At 41.6% G+C, this 20,327-nt stretch overlaps 1 protein-coding gene across 2 annotated transcripts in view; it reads left to right on the top strand.

Annotated features, from left to right (window-relative positions):
• YJU2 (YJU2 splicing factor homolog) overlaps window positions 1-20,327 on the top strand; it is a 223,981-nt gene that overhangs the window by 192,831 nt on the left and 10,823 nt on the right. The window lies entirely within an intron of this gene.

Here is a 20,327-nt window from a genome sequence, read left to right as displayed (position 1 = left end):
TCGCTTGCCATGTAACTTGTCAGCAGATGCAGTGTGTCGCTTGCCACTGTTTCCTGCCACCAGATGCAACTTGTCACTTGTCACGTCACTTGTCAGCAGTTGAAGTGTGTCACTTGCCAGCGGATGCAGCTTGTCACTTGCCGCATCACTTGTCAGCAGCTTGCCCTTTTCCACGTCACTTGTCAGCAGGTGCAGCTTGTTACTTGTCACATCGCCTGCTACTGGGTCGAAGGGGGCCCCGTCAGGTAGGCTGTGATTTCTAACAGCGACCCTGATGCCCACTGTAGTGGCTGTCGTGTCCGGAGCGAGAAGGGACTCTGTGGACAGGGGAGGAGAGAGATACACAGAGCATGCTCCGCTGCTTATTTTAAGGGGTAGCGTACTTGTGCACTCCTATTTCCTGGTAGCGGTGGAACGCACGATAGGGCGGATGTGATGTCATCAGCCGGAAATGATGCAAGACGTGGCAGGCGATGCGGCCATCATGTCCGGCTAATGACATCACGTCCGCCCCATCGTGCGTTCCACAGTGACCAGAAAGTGGGAGTACACAAGCCCGATAGGTCCCCCTGAAATGAGCAGCGGATGCGGGTGGGAGTTTGCCGCCCCTTTGAATGTGCCGCCCAGGAACCATGGTCCCACCGGGTCCCATGGTAGGGCTGGCCATGCCTGGCACTATTGAGGGCCTGGCATGTAGGAAACCCTATGACTCCCCAAATTTTAAAAGTAAAAAAAAAACATATTTGAAAATTTACAGGTCAACCTATTCTATCCAGAGCAGAATTATGCAGAGGACGATCAGTATTCCCAATTTGTCACCCTGTCGCATGTTGACCACCTCCTGGGTCATGCTCTGGTTCAAGCTCTACTTCATTCTCTTGATGAAGGGTCAGATCCCCATATTCCTGTCAAATAAGGTACAGTGGGGACAGAACAGACTCTTTAGAGCTACGGTTGGATCCTAAACTTTTGGAAATCATTGCTGGAAGCAACTCACCAAATGGAGTACCTAGGCCTGACATTGAAATGGCCCTTTATAGGATCTTCCTGCTCGGGACAAACTTCTGTCCCTCCACTCTTGCTGACCCTGAATTCGCGCCTGTGTTGGGATGACTATTTTGGTTAATTTTTTTTATAGCTTAGATATGTGAACTAGATTGTGGTTAGATTCTAGTTACAGTATCCCACAAAGGTGAGTACACCACTCACATTTTTGTAAATATTTTATTATCTTTTCATGTCACAACACTGAAGAAATGACACTTTGCTACAATGTATAGTAGTGAGTGTACAGCTTGTATAACAGTGTTGATTTGCTGTCTCCTCAAAAAAACTCAACATACAGCCATTAATGTCTAAACTGCTGGCAACAAAATTGAGTACACCCCTAAGTGAAAATGTCCAAATTGGGCCCAAAGTGTAAAATATTTTGTGTGGCCACCATTATTTTCTAGCACTGCCTTAACCCTCTTGGGCATGGAGTTATCCAGAGCTTCACAGGTTGCCACTGGAGTCCTTCTCCACTCCTCCATGATGACATCACGGAGCTGGTGGATACTGGAGACCTTGCGCTCCTCCATCTTCCACTTTGAGGCTGCCCCACAGATGCTCAATAGGGTTTAGGTCTGGAGACATGCTTGGCCAGTCCATCACCTTTACCCTCAGCTTCTTTAGCAAGGCAGTGGTCATCTTGAAGGTGTGTTTGGGGTTGTTATCATGTTAGAATACTGCCCTGCGGCCCATTCACCAAAGGGAGGGGATCATGCTCTGCTTCAGTATGTCATAGTACATGTTGGCATTCATGGTTACCTCAATGAACTGTAGCTCCCCAGTGCTGACAGCACTCATGCAGCCCCAGACCATGACACTCTCACCACCATGCTTTGCTGTAGGCAAGAGACACTTGTCTTTGTACTCCTCACCTGGTTTCTGCCACACACGTTTGAAACCATCTGAACCAAATAAGTTTATCTTGATCTCATCAGGCAGGTCATGGTTCCAGTAATCCATGTCCTTAGTCTGCTTGTCTTCAGCAAACTGTTTGGGGGCTTTCTTGTGCCCCATCTTTAGAAGAAGCCTCCTTCTGGGACGACAGCCATGCAGACCAATTTGATGCAGTGTTCGGCGTATGGTCTGAGCACCGACAGGCTGACCCCCCCACCCATTTAACCTCTACAGCAATGCTGGCAGCACTCATACGTCTATTTCCCAAAGACGACCTCTGAATATGACGCTGAGCATGTGCACTCAACTTCTTTGGTCGACCATGGCGAGGCCTGTTCTGAGTAGAACCTGTCCTGTTAAACCACTGTATAGTCTTGGCCACCGGGTCTTCGCAATCTCCTTATAGACTAGGACAGGGATTTGCAATTAGCGGACCTCCAGCTGTTGCAAAACTACAAGTCCCATCATGCCTCTGCCTCTGGGTGTCATGCTTGTGGCTGTCAGAGTCTTGCTATGCCTCATGGAACTTGTAGTTCTCCAACAGCTACAGGTCTGCTAATTGCATATCCTTGGCCTGGGACATCTTTATGTAGAGCAACAATTCTTTTTTTCATATCCTCAGAGTTCTTTGCCATGAGGTGACATGTTGAACTTCCAGTGACCAGTATGAGAGAGTGAGAGCGATAACACCAAATTTAACATGCCTGCTTCCCATTCACACCTGAGACCTTGTAGCACTAACGAGTCACATGACACCGGGGAGGAAAAATAGCTAATTGGGCCCACTTTGGACATTTTCACTTAGGGGTGTAATCACTTTTGTTGCCAGTGGTTTAGACAATAATGGCTGTGTGTTGTTGTTTTGAGGGGACAGCAAATTTACACTTATACAAGCTGTACACTCACTACTTTACACTGTAGCAAAGTGTAATTTCTTCAGTGTTGTGTAATGGAAATGTGCACGTTCTGTATATAATTGTTTTCTATTTTGTATGTATTGCACACTGCCCTCACTGTGCACATGGCACTAATAATGTTTTCAGTACATGTTTACATTCTTTTGAGTCCTAATTTGAATTAACCTGCCTATGTAACGCCCCTTGTTACCGTAAACGTACAATTGTAATATTAATGTGATACCTACGTAATCATGTGTATAAAAACCTTCAAATGCGTCATAATAAAACAGAACAGTTATTTGGAAAGACGCTGAGCGTATCTTTTGTGTCTGTTCCCTACTGCAGTAGTTATTATTAATTTGGAACCACTAATCAATATGAGGATAGGAGTTGCCTATCATCAATTTGTCCAAGTCAGCGTGGCGAGCTTTGCCTAGGAGAGGTTTCCAGGTGACCCTGAGTATCCGAAACGAGGAGCTTGAGACGATCTGGGAATTTCTGATAATCGGCCGGCTGAGGTAAGCCTTTTGCTTACATTTGAGTTATCAGACTTCCTTGATCGGTAAGGCATTTTCGGGACAAAGGGTACCTATTTTACTCCCCTTAATCGAACTGTATTGATTGGTGGTTATATGTTATGTTGTCACTGTCTACTGTCCATCGGAGTGTTATAGATAAGAAAGGGAAGAATAGTGCTGTTCACAGGTATATGTAGTACATCTGCTTGATAAAGTAGTTTAGTGGCAAGAGGGTATAGGCACATGTAGAGAAAACTGGCCAGTCATTATGGGCATTAAATTAAGTAAAGGAATGAAGGGTAGGAAATCCGTCTTCAAAATAATAAGTGTATGTAGCACAGCTAATAAATATATTAGTAATAGTCCATACGTGTGTTAAACCATGACTGAAGTGCTAATACATCAAATATATTGCATAAAGTGTGACTAATATTAGTGAGCATGCGTTGATTGAAGATCTGGTGACTTTCGTGATGTTACATCCCCGCTAAGTGCTCCCAGAACTCTCACCTTGATGACACAGTAAATGTGCCTGTATGAATCCTTTGGAGATGCAATCCTTATGGTCCAGTTGGTGATAACGATCCGTTCCGTTTATGGGGAGAGATCCCTCCCTAAGATTGGTGGACTCCACATAAAAGGTAATCAAAAAGGGGTCTCCAATAGGGTAATAACGTTTTGCCAAAGAATTTTTATTACAAATATCCGCTTACATTAAAATAAATGCTGTTGCGCCAAAATCAGTAGAAAAACAGCGTGGAAACGATACTCGCTACGTCACTTCCGGTCCGCGCTGTGTATTTCTGGTTACGTCCTACGCGTTACGTCATATCACATGACTTCCTCAGGGCATCGGATTGGTTGATACCTTTGTTTATTTATATGTTGGGACAGGAAGTGTGAAAATCGCCATTTTGTTGTAGACCAAGTATATATATCACTACGGCGGCCATCATATAGAAGATGGTCGCAATAGATCATTATAAATAAAGTTTCCTCGTGTTTAAACAAAAAAGGAAAAAAAAGTTGAAAAGAAATGTTAATCCTTGAGTGACCTTTAATTTAGTGCTTATGCCATACATCAAGCCAATGAACGCTCAGCGTGCGCTCATACCTCATAGTTTTTTTAAATATTCCGATGCAATGTATAGCTCAGTTTTATCTCTGGGAAATTTTATTAACACTGTGCCAACATCCCGATGTGTGTAATTATGGACACATTTAATATTGAGGTTTAGATAAAAACTAAAATGACTAAAAGTGTATTAAAAATCAATTAAAATATGAGTTTAAAAATAGGTGAATAAAATCAATAATATTGATGAGTCCCGATGAGGACATTTACATTAATGGACTTATAAAATACTTTAGAAACAGTTTAAATCAAATTCTATATGTAACCCCTCAGGTGCTAATGTCCTAATTTTGTGTATCCACTTGGATTCTTTCTGGCTGAGGGTCCTAATTTTGTGATCTCCCCTCCATGATCTATTATATTTTTCTATGCCCCAAAATAATAATCCCGTGGGGTCTTTATTATGTACTAGCGAAAAATGCTTGGATACATTGTGTTTCGGACAGCCTTTTATGATATTTTCAATATGCTCTTTGATTCTAGTTTTCAATGCTCTCTTGGTCCTCCCTACATACTGTAAATTACAGGAACATTGTAGAATGTACACTACCCCTTCTGTGTAACAATTAATAAAATCTTTAATTGGGTAAATGTTTCCTATACTAGTTGCCTTAAACTCTTGTTTCTTACCTTGGAATTTATTTTGCATGTGTACATGCATGACAGTATTTGCAGGGATAAAATCCTTTGCCATTAAAGAAGGAAAATTTATTTTTTGGAGGTGGTTCAACTACATTTTTCACAATTGTATCCCTCAATGTGGGGGCTCTTTTATAGATAATGAGTGGTTTCTCAGGTAGAATTTTCTGTAGATGTACCAGTGTCTCTGGATGATTTTTTCTATGCCCTTAAATTGGACATTAAAATCTAGGACTAAACTTGGTACTTCTGAATATGGTTGTGCTTTCTTAGGTGCATGTATCATTTGTTTCCTGTCCATTGTTTGGATCGACTGGATGTGTCTTCTGATTTAAAGATAGTAGTGCAGAAGTCTATCCTAGGATCTTTTTATTTTCATTTCACTTACTCACTTTTGCTGCCACTATGGAAGTTTTCACGTTTATGGAGCACAGAAATGTCAATTTAGATGCAATTTTCTCCACACAGACCAAAATTAATAGCGATTTAGAATCCCTAACTCGCAGACTAGGACATGCAATGGAGAAAAAAATTAGTTTGTGGTGGGACACAAACACATTTGAACGGTACTTGAGAGAAAACATAGTTCCCAGAAGACTCAGGTGGGAACTACCCCCAAATGATGGCCTTCTTGATAAAGAGTCCATTGATGAATGGTATGGGTTCTTTAATGGGAAGAGCATTGAAGGCCTGAGATTCCTCTTAGACAGAAAGTATATGAAAATGATAGACCAACAAATAGAGGAATTAAAATCTAAATTGGAACCACATAAAGAATCTGAGGATTTTAAAAAACTAGCGAATCAGCTAAATAAGGATCTCATGGCCAAAGATTTAGAAACACAACAGAGAAAAACAAAAAAATACCAGAGAGACGTCACGGACTATAAAACAGACCAAGTGTTTAAATGGCAAAATAAATTGGAAGAGCCAGCCATAACTTCAGCATATTCAACACCAGAGAAAGAGGTTAAAATTTATGAACCTCAAGGGAGCATATTACATCAACCATTACAGTATAATGGATACAATAGGGAAACACATCCCCATACTCCCAAACCGTACCAAGATCATCAAAACTATCAGACTCAGGTACAACAAACCCCGAGAAATACTTGAAGAAAAACTTTTAAAAAACCTTTTAAAAAACCTCGCCACAATAGTGGATACAATCAAAGACATCACAATGATAGACCATATAATGAAGGTTCACATAGAGAATTTAGGGAAGTACCATACTACAATCAACAAGGTAGATATGAAAGAAGTCCAATATCTACATATAACAGGTTTTTACGAATTAGGAATTATAATGACACCAATTCATATGATCGCCAATACTAATATGAACAAGAAACACACGGCTCTGATTTTTTAGACCGTGGTTGGAGGGAATCATCACCGAGGAGGAAACAAGGTTATGCACACTGATCCCCAAGAAGATACCCACAAGAACCCCAACACTCCCCAAAGAGACAACAGGAAGAAGGGAGAAGAACCCCAGAACCAAGAGGGGATGTCGAGCGGGAAAGGAGAATCAAAAAGAAAAAGGGAATAAAGGGAGAAGGAATCTTTAATTTAAGTGGACAAATTTTAACCCTTTCATGACTAAGCCTATTTTTGAAATTTGGTGTTTACAAGTTAAAATCCATATTTTTTGCTAGAAAATTACTTAGAGTTCCCAAACATTATATATATTTTTTTAGCAGAGAATCTAGAGAATAAAATGGCTATTGTTGCAATATTTTTTATCACACGGTATTTGTGCAGCGGTGTTTTAAACGCGAATTTTTGGAAAAGGGACACTTTCATGAATTTTAAAAAATCCAAACAGTAAAGTTACCCCAATTTTTTTGTATAATGTGAAAGATGATGTTACGCCGAGTAAATAGATACCAAACATGTCACCCTTTATAATTGCACGCACTCGTGGAATGGCGACAAACTACGGTACCTATGAATTTCCATAGGCGACGTTTTAAAAATTTTTTACGGTTACCAGGTTTGAGTTACAGAGGAGGTCTAGGGCTAGAATTATTGTTCTCGCTCTGACGATCGCGGCGATGCCTCACATGTGTGATTTGAACACCGTTTACATATGCGGGCGCGACTTCCGTATGCGTTTTCTTCGCTGCGCAAGCTCGCGGGGACAGGGGCACTTTAAAATTTTTTTTTTATTATTTTATTTATTTTTTTACTTTATAAATTGTGTTTTAAAAAATTTTTTTTTTTTTACTTTTATTGCTGTCACAAGGAATGTAAACATCCCTTGTGACAGTAATAGGTGGTGACAGGTACTCTTTATGGAGGGATGGGGGGTCTAAAAGACTCCCCATCCCTCCTTTACACTTCAAAGTATTCAGATCGCCGAAAACGTCGATTCTGAATACTGTGTACTTTTTTAAATTCGGCGCCATTGGCAGCCGAGTAAACGGGAAGTGACGTTTACAACGAGAAGGCTGGAACGAAGCCGCCCACAGCTTCGTTCCAGCCCGCCCCCAGCCGCCGAAGGTACCCGATTGGACACCGGGCCTCCCGATCGCACGGGAGGCCCGGTAACAGCGGCAGGAGGCGGCGGGAGGGGGGATGTCCCCTCCCGCTCCTCCGGTATAACAACCGAGCGGCTTTTAGCCGCATCGGTTGTTATACTCGGGTAGCCAATCGCCCGCTGTAAACAACGGTACCGGGATGATGCCTGCAGCTGCGGGCATCATCCCGGTATAACCCCGGAAAGCCGAGTACGCATATGTGCGTACGGTCGGCGGGAAGAGGTTAACCACTGAAGAATTGGCCATATTGGACAAAGGCTTAAATTACGCCCCTACAAAAAATTTGGATAAATTTGCAACGTACATTGGAATAAGGAAATACGTAAGAAAAATAAACATCAAAAAGGCAATTTTAAGCAACCCACAAACTAGACGAATCACAACCCCACATGATTTACAACGAATGGAACATAGCGGACTACGGAATAAGTCTCTTTTTAACCCTCAAATACATGATAATCAGCATATTGAAGTATTCAAAAACCTAGTGTTAAAGGATCTGGATCAATTGAAGATTAAGAAAGTAAACGACCCTATACATATTAAAAAAGGTATACGATCCTTGATTAACAGGAAAGACCTGGTAATAAGGCCAGCAGATAAAGGAGGAGGAATGGTCATTCAAAATAAAACGAATTATCAAGCAGAAATTAAACGTCAGCTGGAAGATGCAACTACATATCAAAGATTGTTAAGTAATCCCTCTACAAAATGCAAAAGAGAACTGGAAAAAGTTGTGCACTTAGGAATAAAAAAAGACATACTAGATGCGAAAGAAGCAAGATATCTAGTACCTGATTCACATAGGATCCCAGTGATATACACAGTTCCCAAGATACACAAGAACCAAGAGAACCCCCCGGGAAGACCCATAGTAAACGGGACTAATTCCCTAACAGCAAGAATGGGTCAATACATTGATTATTTTATCCAACCTGCCATCCAACAAACAACATCTTATGTAAGAGAGACAAAACATGTCCTACAACTATTAGAAGATATACCAGTCCTAGAAGGAAGAACTTTAATGGCTACTGTGGATGTCTCATCCCTCTACACGATTATTAAGCATCACCAAGCGTGTGAAGCGACCAAATGGGCTTTGAGAAAATATAGTACATTAAAATGTACACAAAGAAAGTTCCTAATCAAATGCCTGGAGTTTTCGTTAAAAAACAATTATTTTTGGCATGACCAAACTTATTACAAGCAAATAACCGGCATAGCCATGGGTGCCAAATTTGCGCCGAGTGTGGCTAATGCCTTCATGGCACAATGGGAGGAGGAATCAGTATACAAACATCCACCCTGTGAACTAGGACTGTTTAAAAGATTTATCGATGACATTTTAATCATATGGAACGGCAGTAGAGAATCATTGGAACAATTTTTATGTAATTTAAACAGTAATGATAGGAACATACAGTTGACCTGGAATATTGATGCAAAAAAGATAGAATTTTTGGATCTGGAAATAATCATTGAAGAAGATTTATTAATAACCAAAACCCATTTTAAGGAAGTATCAAGAAACAGTTACCTACCTATAACAAGCTGTCATCACAAACCTTGGTTATTCAATATCCCGAAAGGACAGCTGGTAAGAATCAGACGCAACTGCACTAAAGACGCAGATTTTAACACTCAGGCCAATCTGATTGGACAAAGATTTGTTACTAAAGGCTATGAAGAAGCACAAATCAGAAGACACATCCAGTCGATCCAAACAATAGACAGGAAACAAATGATACATGCACCTAAGAAAGCACAACCATATTCAGAAGTACCAAGTTTAGTCCTAGATTTTAATGTCCAATTTAAGGACATAGAAAAAATCATCCGGAGACACTGGTACATCTTAAAGGAAGACAAACATCTACAGAAAATTCTACCTGAGAAACCACTCATCTACAAAAGAGCCCCCACATTGAGGGATATAATTGTGAAAAATGTAGTTGAACCACCTCCAAAAATAAATTTTCCTTCTTTAATGGCTAAGGATTTTATCCCTGCAAATACTGTTATGCATGTACACATGCAAAACAATTCCAAGGTAAGAAACAAGAGTTTAAGGCAACTAGTACAGGAAAGATTTACCCAATTAAAGATTTTATTAATTGTTACACAGAAGGGGTAGTGTACATTCTACAATGTTCCTGTAATTTACAGTATGTAGGGAGGACCAAGAGAGCATTGAAAACTAGAATCAAAGAGCATATTGAAAATATCATAAAAGGCTGTCCGAAACACAATGTATCCAAGCATTTTTCGCTAGCACATAATAAAGACCCCACGGGATTATTATTTTGGTGCATAGAAAATATAATAGATCATGGAGGGGAGATCACAAAATTAGGACCCTCAGCCAGAAAGAATCTAAGTGGATACACAAAATTAGGACATTAGCACCTGAGAGGTTAAATATAGAATTTGATTTCAACTGTTTTATAAGTGATTTTTAAAGTATTTTATATGTCCATTAATGTAAACCCATTATCTAATTTCCGGTGTGCGGAAAGTCGTTAACATTTATATGTCCTCATCGGGACTCATCAATATTATTGATTTTATTCACCTATTTTTAAACTCTCATATCTTAATTGATTTTTAATACACTTTTAGTCATTATAGTTTTTATCTAAACCTCAATATTAAATGTGTCCATAATTACACACATCGGGATGTTAGCACAGTGTTAATAAAATTTCCCAGAGATAAAACTGAGCTATACATTGCATCTGAATATTTAAAAAAACTATGAGGTATGATCGCACGCTGAGCGTTCATTGGCTTGATGTATGGCATAAGCACTAAATTAAAGGTCACCCAAGGATTAACATTTCTTTTTAACTTTTAACTTTTTTTTCCTTTTTTGTTTAAACACGAGGAAACTTTATTTATAATGATCTATTGCGACCATCTTCTATATGATGGCTGCCGTAGTGATATATACTTGGTCTACAACAAAATGGCGATTTTACACTTCCTGTCTCAACCATATAAATAAACAAAGGTATCAACCAATCCGATGCCCTGAGGAAGTCATGTGATATGACGTAACGTGTAGGACGTAACCGGAAATACACAGCGCGGACCGGAAGTGACGTAGCGGGTATCGTTTCCATGCTGTTTTTCTACTGATGTTTGGCGCAACAGCATTTATTTTAATGTAAGCGGATATTTGTAATAAAAATTCTTTGGCAAAACGTTATTACCCTTTCGGAGACCCCTTTTTGATTACCTTTTATGTGGAGTCCACCAACCTTAGGGAGGGATCTCTCCCCATAAACGGAACGGATCGTTATCACCAACTGGACCATAAGGATTGCATCTCCAAAGGAGTCATACAGGCACATTTACTGTGTCATCAAGGTGAGAGTTCTGGGAGCACTTAGCGGGGATGTAACATCACGAAAGTCACCAGATCTTCAATCAACGCATGCTCACTAATATTAGTCACACTTTATGCAATATATTTGATGTATTAGCACTTCAGTCACGGTTTAACACACGTATGGACTATTACTAATATATTTATTAGCTGTGCTACATACACTTATTATTTTGAAGACGGATTTTTTACACTTATTTTAGAAAGTATTTATTTGTGCATCTATATGTTTATTTATTGCAACAGCTATTTTGAGGTATTGCGCGGAATCACATACACAGTTGGTTTTTATTGTACATTTTTTGAAGTTTTTTTGTAGTGAGAAGTGTTCACTATTTTTGATTTTGCAGCATTACCCATAATTATTTACACACTATTTATACACGCTTTAAAGATAGTAGCGCAGAAGTCTATCCTAGGATCTTTTAATGAAGGGTAGGAGACCCTCAAAAATGCCCAGCGCAAGAGGAGCGCTATATATGAACCGAAGGTGCGGTTCCGCCTATACTGAGCCCCTAGATTAATGGTTAAAGTGGACAGTGATCCACAATGGGTAACTGGGTTACCAAGGTCCACAGGGACTAAGAATCATGCAGAGTAAACAGCTAGAGAAACAGCTATCTATGTGAGCAGGATGGATCAAGGGTGACATTAACTCTAGACAGGGACATTTTCATGTTAAGTTGTGGGATGAATTTGGGGTCAGGCACTACAAATAGTAAAGTCAAGAAGCAGGGAAATATTAAAGAGTTAAGAGTGAGACAATGAATTGCATGTGTTGTTTACAAATGGGAAAAATGTAAGTCATTTAAGAGAGATATTCGTGTATGTGTGTGTGAATGCTGGGACCTTTAGTTCTATTGCTTGTGTGTGTCATGTACGCAGATGTGACCCCCTCCTTTGTGCTCTTATGAAAGAATGTAGCCGGGATGAGAGATCAGTGATAAGCTGGAAGGACACCATGCCAATTCCAGTTTTTTAGATAAAACATTTATAACAAAATGTGCTGGGTTAACAAATCTAAGGCCTCATGCACACAGTTATGAAAACGTCAGTATCTTTGCAGTGATTTTTTAAAAACTTTTTTCAGTTTTTTTCAACATTTTTGCAATAGCGGTTTTTAGCGTTTATTATCGGTTTTTAGCGTTTATTATCGGTTTTTAGCGTTTCTCCGCGTTAGCGTTTTAGCGTTTTTTTTTTTTTTATTTTTTTTTTTCAATGGTTAAAAAACGTTAAAAAACGTTGGTGAATGACGTTTTTGAGCGTTTATCAGCATTAGAGCGTTTTTACAGCTGAAAAACGTCTCTCAGAACCCACTGGTCCTGGGGTTTTTTTACATGCCATTTGCAGCTCAAAAACGCCTAGGTGGGCATGAAGCCATAGACTAACATAGACAGGCCTTTTTAAGTTGCAAAAAACGCTCAAAAAAGCGGCTGTAAAAACGTCCGTGTGCATGAGGCCTAATGATAAACAATGTGATCACAATTTATTTTGAATCTGTTTTCCAGACATGGTAAAATGAAGGTTATATTTAACCGTGTATTACACAAATTGAATATCCTTTGATAGTGGAAACAGTGCATTTAAAAAAGGGAAATTAACCACTTGACAACTGGGCACTTAAACCCCCTTCCTAACCAGACCAATTTTCAGCTTTTGGTGCTCTCACATTTTGAATGACAATTACTCAGTCATGCAACACTGTATCTTTATGAAATTGTTGTCCTTTTTTTCACACAAATAGAGCTTTCTTTTGGTGGTATTTAATCACTGCTGGGTTCTTTATTTTTTGCGCTGTAAAAGAAAAAAGACCGAAAAATCTGTAAAAAAATAAATTTTTCTTCATTTCTGTTATAATATTTTGCAAATTAGTAATTTTTCTTCATATATTTTGGCCAAAATTTATACCGCTACATATCTTTGGTAAAAATAACCCAAATCGGTGGATATTATTTGGTCTTTTTGAAAGTTATAGAGTCCAAAAGCTATGGTGCGAATATCTGAAAATTGATCACACCTGAAGTACTGACGGCCTATCTCATTTCTTGAGACCCTAACATGCCAGAAAAGTACAAATACCCCCCAAATGACCCCTTTTTGGAAAGAAGACATTCCAAGGTATTTAGAAAGATGCATGGTGAGTTTTTTGAAGTTGTCATTTTTTCCCACAATTCTTTGCAAAATCAAGGTTTTTTTTTACTTTTTTTTTTTTTTCCACAAAATTGTCATATTAGCAGGGTATTTCTCACAGACCGCATATGCATACCACAAATTACACCACAAAACACATTCTGCTATTACTCCCGAGTATGGTGATACCACATGTGTGAGACTTTTACACAGCGTGGCCACATACAGAGGCCCAACATGCAGGGGAGCACCTTCAGGCGTTCTGGAGCACCCAGGCCAATTCTGACATTTCTCTCCTACATGTAAAAATCATCATTTATTAGCTAGAAAATTACTTAGAACCCCAAAACATTATATATGTTTTTTTAGCAAAGACCCTAGAGAATACAATGGCGGTCGTTGCAACTTTTTATCTCGCACGGTATTTGCGCAGCAATTTTTTTAACGCGTTTTTTTTGGAAAAAAAACTTTTGTGCTTTACAAAAACCAAAACAGTAAAGTTAGCCCAATGTTTTTGCATAATGTGAAAGATGAAGTTACGCCGAGTAAATAGATACCCAACATGTCACCCTTCAAAATTGCACGCGCTTGTGGAATGGCGCCAAACTTTGCTACTCAAAAATCCCCATAGGCGACGCTTTAAAATTTTTAACTGGTTACATGTTTTGAGTTACAGAGGAGGTCTAGGGCCAAAATTATTGCTCTCGCTCTACCGATCGCAGCGATACCTCACATGTGTGGTTTGAACAACGTTTTCATATGTGGGCGGGACTTGCGTATGCGTTCGCTTCTGCATGCGAGCACACAGGGACAGGGGCGCTTTAAAATTTTTTTTTTTTTTTTTATTGTTCATTTTACTTTATTTATTTTAGTTTGATGCTTTTTTCCAAAAAAAAAAAAAAATTTGACCACTTTTATTCCTATTACAAGGAATATAAACATCCTTGTAATAGGAATATGGCATGACAGGTCCTCTTTACAGTGAGATATGGGGTCAATAAGACCCCACATCTCACCTCTAGGCTGGGAAGCCTGAAATTAAAAAAAAAAAAAAGATCCTGGCTTCGATCGTAGCGGTGAGTCGGTAGAAGCACCGCAAGGCGGCGGGAAGGGGGGACGTCCCCTCTCGCCTCCCGTAAGAACGATCAAGCAGTGGAACAGCTGCTATGATCTTTCTCATGGTGTAGGGAATCGCCGGCTGAAAAAGCTGATATCTGAATGATGCCTGTAGCTGCAACCATCATTCAGATATCTCCGCACAAATTCAAGGACGTTGTATGACGGCCAGCGGGCGGGAAGTGGTTAAAACGCTTTTTTTTTTTTTTTTTTTTTAACACAAAGTTGTCCATTTATACAATATTTCTACCACATAACATGTACATACCAAAAATGACACCCCAAAATAGATTCTCCTGCTCCTCCTGAGTACGGCGATACCCCATGTGTGAGACTTCCACAGCCTGGCCACATACAGAGGGCGAGTACAGCCGAGCATGGCTCAGTATGGCGGGGTATTGCGGAGTATGGCAGGGTATTGCAGGGTATGGCGGGGTATTGCGGGGTATGGCGGGGGCATGGCAGAGTATGGCGGGGGCATGGCAGAGTATGGCGGGGGCATGGCAGAGTATGGCGGGGGCATGGCAGAGTATGGCGGGGGCATGGCAGAGTATGGCGGGGGCATGGCAGAGTATGGCGGGGGCATTGCAGAGTATTGTGGGGGCATTGCAGAGTATTGTGGGGGTATTGCACAGCATTGCAGAGTATTGTGGGGGTATTGCAGAGTATTGCACAGCATTGCAGAGTATTGTGGGGGTATTGCAGAGTATTGCACAGCATTAGTAGTGAGGGATGGCTGAGCATGGATGGATGGATGTCTCTGTGCAGCGCTGTGGGCACTACACATACAGCCCACAGCGCTGCAGACATCCATCCATCCCCCTCCCCGCTCACTGTGTACCGATCGGTACACAGGAGGGGAGGAGAGGAACCGGCGTCATCTGACGGCTCGATCACATGGTAAACGGCCGCGACACCGCCGGCGTGCACATGAAACACGGCACAGGCGCAAGGCTCACTGCTTAAAAGCTTTACACTCTGAGAGAGTCTGGTTGGCTGATGGAGGGACACAGAGCGCAAAAGGGTATGTAAGCTGTATGGGTGTGTGGATACAGGCATTCCAAAGGGCACGTTTACTCAGCATTGAGTCTGAGCATTCATAGCAGCATATTGTGTAATTGCTAGACTAAACTAGACTAAAGCTCAGCAGTAGATGCACTTTATTTAGTACCTCTGCTTTTTTGTGCTTAGGACTATGTCTTCCCGCAAGGGCGGTAATTCAACAGGGGGGAGCGCAAAGCCGCTGTGGACAGAGCCTGATGCTCTTAGTCGCACGCCCGCAGTCCCATCCTCCCCTGAAAGACCTGCATCTGGCGAATCTGAGCCAAATTGCACAGGCATGGTGGCTACCCCCAACACTCCAGCCCCTGCATACGTCACTAAGGACGATTTGGCTATGGCTGGTTTGGAGGCAAAAATAGCTAATTTGCTTGCGTTGTCCTCCCAGGAAGTTAGAAAACACGGCAGGTCCCCTTCTCCTACCATTGACCCTCCAACATTGGAACAACAATGGCCAGAAGATACTGGGGTACCTTTTGAGGGAAGGGAATTCAGGTGACTCCTCTTAGGATTCAGCATCTGAAGAACCTTTCTCAAACTTCGCAATCTCAGAAATTGCTAATTCAATCCCTTATGGACTTGATCTGCTCTGGATACAAGTTGCCTCCTGCAGAGGTGGATGATGTTTCCTTCTCCTCATTGGGTCTCATGCTTTCCCTATGCACCGTTACTGGAGCAACTGATTTATGCTGATTGGGATCACCCAGATAAGCAGTTTTCTCCTCCTAAGAAATTTTCATTTCTCTGCCCTATGGAGAAAAAGTTCCCAGAGATGGGATTTGGCAGAGGTAGATGTTGCTATCTGCGCTGTGAACAGGAGTTTAACTTGTCCAGTGGACAACGCACAAGTATTTAGAGATCCAGCTGACAAGAAGTTGGAATCTCTACTAAAAGCCTCATTTGCTGTAGGTGGTACAGCCTGCTGTGGCAGCAATAGGCATTTGTCAATCCCTTCGGGATGAATTCAAGCAGGTTATTAAGAGGGTTCCTGCTCAAGCTGAAGAGGCCCAAAGTTTAGCTGAACTACCTAGGGCCCTATACTTTGCAGTGGATGCTATCAAGGATTATATCCATCAGGCGTCTCGCCTTGCAAGAAGCTCTTGGCTGGGTTCCCCTTTCATGGAGAAAGATTGGGGAAGATTCGGATAAGTATATCCAAAAGATTTCTGGGGGTAAGACTACCCTTCTGCCAGTAAGCAGAAGTCCACAGAACAGAGTTCCAGGGTTTCCTTGTGAAGGAGCGCCCCCACTTGATTGAGTTGGGGGAAGACTGCGTTGCTCTTCAGAAACTTGGCTAGAGGAAATCCAAGACAAATGGGTCCTCTCTGTGGTAGCCCTAGGCTACTAACTAGAGTTCCAAGAGTTTCACCTTTACGTTTTCTAAAGATCAAACGTTCCCAAGGACCCAGTAAAGAAAAAGTCTTTATTTCTGGCACTGGACCAATTATTGTCTCGGGGAGTAATAGAGGTTCCCTCAGAAGAGAGGGAAATGGGGTTTTATTCAAGTCTCTTTATGGTACCAAGACCAAATGGAGAGGTCAGGCCCATTCTAGATCTCAGGAATCTGAATCACTTCCTAAAAATTTGCTCCTTTCGAGTGGAGTCAATTCGGTCAGTTGTTTCCAGGAGAGGTTTAAGCATCCATAGATATCAAGGATGCGTTTCTACATGTGCCAATATTTCCCACTCACCAGAAGTTTCTGCGGTTTGCGGTAGAGCAGCGCCACTTTCAGTTCATGGCCTTGCCTTTCGGGTTAGCCACCACTCCTCGACTGTTTACAAAGGTGTTAGCCCCAGTACTAGCAAGACTAAGGGTATTGCAATAATAGCACACCTAGATGACCTGCTACTGTTAGATCAGTCAATAGCACGGTTAAACCATGGGGTGTCCAAAACAGTCAGTTATCTGAGACCCCTGGGTTGGATTCTCAACCTAGGGAAATCATCCTTACAGCCGGTAAAGAGGCTGCAGTATTTGGGCCTGGTCATAGACCGCCCCAGGGGTTCCATGTTGTAATGCTAGCACTCTGGACTTTGAATCCAGTGATCCGAGTTCAGATCTTGGTGGGACCTTCCTTGGAGGCTCAGCATAGATTTCTAAAAAAAAAAAAAAAAAAAAAAAAAAAACAGGAAAGGGTGTTTTTGCCTCAGGCAAAGGTCAACGCTTTAAGAGCTGGTCCAGGCGGTCAAGGCAAGAAGGGTCCTTCCATTCGCTTTTGCATGAGATTACTAGGGAAGATGGTAGTTTCCTTTCGAAGCAGTTCCCTATACCCAGTTCCATTCAAGACTGTTACAACACAGAATTCTGTCTGCTTGGAACAAACAGATCCAAGCCTGGTATTATCCAACGAATCTGGCTCCAAAAGTACGCCAGAGTCTCAACTGGTGGTTGATCACCAGGAATTTACAGAAGGGGAAATCCTTCATTCCAGTTTCCTGGAAAGTAGTAACTACGGATGCCAGCCTATGGGGCTGGGGAGCAGTTCTAGAAAGAGACCACTATTCAAGGAAGTGGTCAGAGTCAGAGAAGACTTTGCCCATCAATATCCTAGAGATTCGGGCAGTACGTCTGGCTCTAATAGCCTGGACATTCAGGTTGCGGAATGCTCCTGTCAGGATACAATCCGACAATGCCACAGCAGTGGCCTATATCAATCACCAAGGAAGCACCAGAAGCCACGCAGCCCAATGGGAGGTGGACCATATTCTGTCTTGGGCATAGAAAGATGTTCCTTGCCTATCTGCAGTTTACATTCTAGAAGTGGTAAATTGGCAGGCAGATTTTCTGAGCTGTCAACAGTTGTTGCTGGGAGAATGGTCTTTACATCCCAAGGTATTTTTGGCCATATGCCAAAGATGGTGTACGCTGGAGGTAGATTTATTGGCGTCCAGGTTCAACAAAAAGTTGGACAACTTTGTGGCGAGAACAAGGGATCCACTTGCACTCGGAATATATGCGTTAGTGACCCCGTGGGATCATTTTTCACTTATTTATGCATTCCCTCCAGTTCAGCTGCTACCACGGCTGCTTCACAGAATCAGGGAAGAAGGGAAGCCGGTAATCTTAGTAGCCCCGGCATGGCCCAGAAGACCCTGGTATGCAGGGATCGTGAGAATGGCAGTAGAAGAATCTTGGACTCTTCCACCTCGTCCGGACCTGCTGTCGCAGGGACCGGTATTCCATCCTGCCTTACAAACACTAAATTTAACGGTGTGGCTATTGAAGCCCATGTTCTGAAAAATCAGGGGCTTTCAGGTTGAGTGGTAACCACCCTGATTAATGCCAGAAAGCCGGCATCCAGGACCATTTATTACAGGGTCTTTAAGGCTTATGTCACTTGGTGTTATACCAAGGGTTGGCATCCTCGTAAGTATGTCATAGGAAGTATTCTGGCCTTTCTACAATTAGGAGTAGAAATGAAGCTGGCCTTGAGTACAATCAAGGGTCAGATCTCGGCCTTGGCAGTGTTTATCCAAAGGCCGCTTGCTTCACATTCTTTAGTCCGGGCATTCACACAAGTGGTAACTCTGATAACTGCGCCAGTTAGTTCTGGAATTTGAATCTGGTTTTGTCGGTGTTGAAAAGACAACTCTTTGAACCTATATAGAATATTCCTTTGATCCTTTTTTACAAGGAAATTGGTATTCCTAGTTGCGATAACCTCTGCAAGAAGAGTATTAGAAGTCATTTACAAAGATAAGGTGCACCACACATCACACCCAACCTTTTTGCCAAAGGGTAGTGTCTAGTTTTCATCTGAATCAAGATGTTTCCTTACCTTCCTTTTTCCCAGAACCTCGTTGTGTAGAAGAAAGTTTATTACATTCTCTCGATGTAGTGAGAGCAATTAAAGCCTATCTGAAAGCAACTGCTCAGATACGGAAAACTGATGTTTTGTTTGTGTTGTTGGAAGGACCTAGAAAGGGTCAGGCAGCATTGAAATCTACTATTGCTAAGTGGATTCCTCAGGCGATTAGTCTGGCTTATGGACCGAAAAGAAAGGTTCCTCCCTTTCAGATTAAAGCACACTCTACCAGGGCAGTCAGTGCTTCATGGGCAGTGCATCACCAAGCCTCTGTAGCTCAGGTTTGCAAGGCAGCTACTTGGTCGTCAGTTCATACATTCACAAGATTTTATCAAATGGATGTAAGGTGGCAGGAGGACACCGCCTTCGGGCGCAGTGTGCTGCAGGCAGCAGTATAGGGTCCTCACGCCTGGCGGCGGCTGTTTTGCTTTGTGTCTCCCTCCCCTTGTGGCATTGCTTAGGAACATCCTATATAGTTATTACTATGGTGCTCTGTGTCCTGTGATGTACGATAAAGAAAATAGGATTTTTATAACAGCTTACCTGTAAAATCATTTTCTTGGAGTACATCACGGGACACAGAGGTCCCTCCCCTCTTATTGGGATAGGTGTATATATTGCTTTGCTACAAAAACTGAGATACTCCCAGTATGGGAGGGGTTATATAGGGAGGGGCACTTCCTGTTTCCTTTTTGGTGATACCAGTGTCCATTCACCTAAAGGTGGCCTATAACCCATATAGTTAGTACTATGTGTCCCGTGATGTACTCCAAGAAAAGGATTTTTACAGGTAAGCTGTTATAAAAATCCTATTTTTTTTACTAGTAATGACAGAAATTGGCGATTTTTATCAGGACTGCGACATTGTGGCGGACAGATCGGACACTTTTGACACTATTTTGGGACCATTGACATTTATACAGCGATCAGAGCTAAAAATAGCCACTGATTACTATATACAGTGCCTTGCAAAAGTATTGACCCCCTTGGCATTTTTCGTGTTTTGTTGCCTCACAACCTGGAATTAACATGGATTGTTTGAGGAATTGCATCATTTAATTCACAGAGCATGCCCACAACTTTGCAGATGTTTTATTTTTTTTTTTATTGTGAAGCAAACAACAAATAGGACAAAATAACA

Source organism: Aquarana catesbeiana, linkage group LG01, assembly GCF_042186555.1.
Source record: "Aquarana catesbeiana isolate 2022-GZ linkage group LG01, ASM4218655v1, whole genome shotgun sequence".
NCBI lineage: Eukaryota > Metazoa > Chordata > Amphibia > Anura > Ranidae > Aquarana > Aquarana catesbeiana.
This window is presented reverse-complemented; position numbering and strand designations above follow the sequence as displayed.